Here is a 4,185-nt window from a genome sequence, read left to right as displayed (position 1 = left end):
GAAAATGTAACAGGGTCAAAAGCAAAGCAAGAATTGCATATAAAATTAGTAAAAAGTATAAGATTGCTTCAGCAAAGGCCTATTCCAAGCAGTTTCATGCATTGAACCCAGGTTATATATTGCAAAAATGTAATAATTGATATAACAAAAACAAGGATAAGAAAACTATAAAATCATTAGAGTATTCACAAAAAATTTATTCCCAAAATCCCCTAAATAAAAAAATGTCTAAAAAACATTATCAACAAAATCCAGACCCACAAAGACAAAAGTCTTTGAAACGGTATTATGAAAATAGAGACGCAATATTAAGTGCAACAAAGGATAAGTTTTTGAGACATAAATTTTCTGAAAACGAAATGGTTAAATTAAAGATAGCACTTAATAAAGAAAATAAGAAGCGTCTAAATAAAGATTATTACGAACATAATTATGGTCACATATTGTATAGATTACAATCTAATTACTCATTACCTGCACCAAATAGTGAAGCAAAGGAATATTATTTTACTAAAATTATTGAAGCATTATATTACAGCCCCAAAATAGTTTACAATCTAATTACTCATTACCTGCACCAAATAGTGAAGCAAAGGAATATTATTTTACTAAAATTATTGAAGCATTATATTACAGCCATCAAGTATGAAAGGTGTAGATTTTGAGAACCATATCATATGACAGTAAATGTAATGCTACATTAAGTATATTGTTAGAATCAGTATTAAAAAACATCCCACAAAGTATGAAAGGTGTAGATTTTGAGAACCATATCATATGACAGTAAATGTAATGCTACATCAAGTATATTGTTAGAATCAGTATTAAAAAACATCCCACAAAGTAGGCGTATTGATACGTGCATCAAATAGCATTAGAAAATTGAAGTTGAATAGCTTTAGTGATTTTGGTGAGCAATGTCACACAAAGAATAGTGAGCCTTATTTTTATGAATCAGCATATTTGTATCCTAATGATATCTGTGATAGCCAATTAGATAGTGCAATTGCAATCCCTGTTGATACAAATGGCACATGTTATGTAGCAGGGATTGTTGATGTATCATGTATTGATAGAGTAGAAGAATGTAATGATGATAGTGACTCTGAAGATGATAATGTTGATAATAATAGAATGTATACTAATAAGAGAAAGCCTACCCTCAAATGGCACTGTACAAGCAGGTGCAAGCCTTTATTAGAAAGTGACGTTAGTTCCATTATTGAAGTTAGATGTTATTTTGATGAACCCATTAAAGAATTGAAGAAGCATTTAGATGCATGTGATAATTGTCCAAATAACCATTATATGACAAGATCCCTGCATTTTGAAGAAATAGATCAAGTGCATGAACATGATTTCTGTGATAATCCAAATGTAACGGTAATTTTAAAAAAGGATGAAAATGGCGTTGAAAAATATATAAAATATTCAGAAATGGTTTGTGAAAGGATAGGCCATCCTATTGTGTGTAGTAGTAATGACACTGAATGTAAAAGCATGCTGCGTATTTTACGCAATGCATCTGTTCATTATCCTTTGTTGAGACGCCTTTTGAAACAATTTTATGTTGCTAGAAATGCCCATTTAACAATAGATATTATTGATTCTTCCCTTGCTGATGGTGATATAGCACAATTGATAGATTTAAAATTTAATGAAGCCGATGAGACTGAATATGAAATGTGTATTATGCTATAAATGATGGCGAAGAAGATGACCCATTTAGAATACCAAACTTAGATACTGTACTTTATTTTTAGTATTCAGATGCTATTGACGAGTTTAAGAAAGCTTTGTCTGATCAGGCTATTAATGCTTGTTGCAGCTGTGAGAGGCTTTTAAGAAAAAAGTCTGTCACTGAAGCTAAAAATTTAGATAGCGATGTTTGGAATATCCTATTAGATTACATTAGAGAAAATGATCCTACGGCATTAAATAAAGTTATGTATATTTGTAATCATTGTAAACCTATTATTAGGAAAAATGAAGTTCCAGCACGTTGTGTACTCAATGGGTTAAAGTGTGAGCCACTACCCAAAGAATTGGAAAATTTGGATCCTGTAAGTTGCCAGTTAATCAGAGGGCCAAATGATTTCAGACAATTGTTTTGCTAGGTACACACACCTTAAAAGTGCCTACATATAATTCTTTGAAGGCCCTTAAAGGTGCAATGTTTTATTTACCTCTTCCATTAGAAAAAACAGTGGAAACTTTAAATGAGATTGGTATAGATTCTAATCATTTGCCTAATCCAGAACTTTATATTATTATTAATGGACAGCCTACTAAATCAAATAATGTCTGGCGTAGTTTAGTTGATGTGAATAAAATAAAAGCAGCACTAAGAAAATTAAAAGAAATAAATTGGCTTTATAGAAACGTAGATGATGATTCAATTGACGAATCGTCTAAAAATGTTATACAAGTAGTTAGCAATACTACTTGTAAAATGCTTGAAAAAGCAAATGATCAAGATTTAGAAGGCCTTTCAGCATATACGATTAAAAATCTTGATAGTAAAATTGCAACAGGTTCTGATATCAGTCAATATAAACTAATGAATGTAAAAGAAGCGCCTATAGACAATAGGCAAGAGCATCTTGATTTGTTATGCTATTTCCTACTGGACAATATGGAGAGCATCATCCCAGACAAAGCTATCTAGCACAGACTTTATCATTTGGTGAATACATAAAATCTAGACTTTTAAACAAAGATTCCCGATTTTGTAGAAATCATTCATATTTTCTGCACTATTATGGCTTAAAAATTAACAAGGCCTTAAAAACTGGCATATATAATTTATTTAAAAAAAGGGGCAACGTTGGTCAAACCGTTGCTGAAATATTAGAAAAAATAAATGTGTTAGATGAAGAATTTGAGGGCAATTTAAGTACCATGTTGGCTCCAATACGGGGCACAAATCAATATTGGTTCCGTGTGAAAGGTGAAGTCAAAGCAATGATTGCTGAGTATGGCTTACCAACACTTTTCCTAACATTAAGTTGTGCTGAATATGATTGAGCTGATATAGCGCAATATTTAAGAAAAGTGAATAATGCACCACAATCATAAAGTATTTCTAGTTTAGGTACTGAGGACTCTGTTTCAGTATCGCGAGAATTTTCATACAAGTTTAACGATTTCTTTAACATAGTCATTCTCCAGAGAGGTGTTCTAGGCAAAGTAGAACAATATTATGTTAAAAAAGAATATCAAATGCGTGGAGCACCTCATTATCACATCCTCCTATGGATTAAAAATGCTCCTGTTGTCGGTATTGATTGTCCAGAAGAAGTCTGTTCTTTCATACAAGATAGAATTACCTGTCATATACCAGATAGTAATACGTCGCCTGATTTAAATTTTTTGGTAACAAAATACCAAATGCACAAGTGCAGCAAATACTGCAAGCGAAATATTAAAGTTGGCAAGACCTATGTATCTAGATGCTGATTTGATTTTCCTAGACCAGTAAGAGATAGTAATTGCATCAATGATGTTGAAAATAGCTTGAAATCATGCAATGAAATATATTATCTCAAACAAAATGAAAAAGAAGTTCGAGTCAACGACTATAATCCTTTACTGCTAAAATTGTGGCGTGCAAATATGGACTTGCAATACATAGCTGAGAGGAGTCTTTCCTTAACAGAGTATGTAACAGGATATGTCACTAAAGCAGAAAAGAGTCATGCACAGGACTTATGAGATGAAGTCAGCATCTGTGACAACATATACAGCAGGCTTTGGAAAATCGGCCAAAAATTACTTCGAGCTAAAGAAGTAGGACAATATGAAGCTAGCGATCTTCTTCTTGGTGAAAGTTTATACATGAAATCAGTAACTGTACAGTACGTTAATGTGTACTTGCCTCATAAGAGGAGCAGACAAATCAAAAACTATTCATATTTAACTAAAATGGATCGATCTTCAAAAGACATCTTTAATCCTAGCATAATTGAAGACTTTTATCTAACAAGACCAAATAACATGGAAGATGTATCTCTTTATGAATTTGCTGCTAATTACAAATTTGATAAAATAGGAGAAAATGGAGAAAGAGAATACAAACTTCGATCAAAGCCAGTCCTTCCCAACCATAGGAAATTTAATCCTATGTAAGAAACGGAAAGAGACGATTTTTATTACTCGCTAATATTTTTATTTGTGCCTTTTAGA

This window comes from Amphimedon queenslandica, unplaced genomic scaffold, assembly GCF_000090795.2.
Source record: "Amphimedon queenslandica unplaced genomic scaffold, v1.1 AMPQUscaffold_13517, whole genome shotgun sequence".
Taxonomy (NCBI): domain Eukaryota; kingdom Metazoa; phylum Porifera; class Demospongiae; order Haplosclerida; family Niphatidae; genus Amphimedon; species Amphimedon queenslandica.
This window is presented reverse-complemented; position numbering follows the sequence as displayed.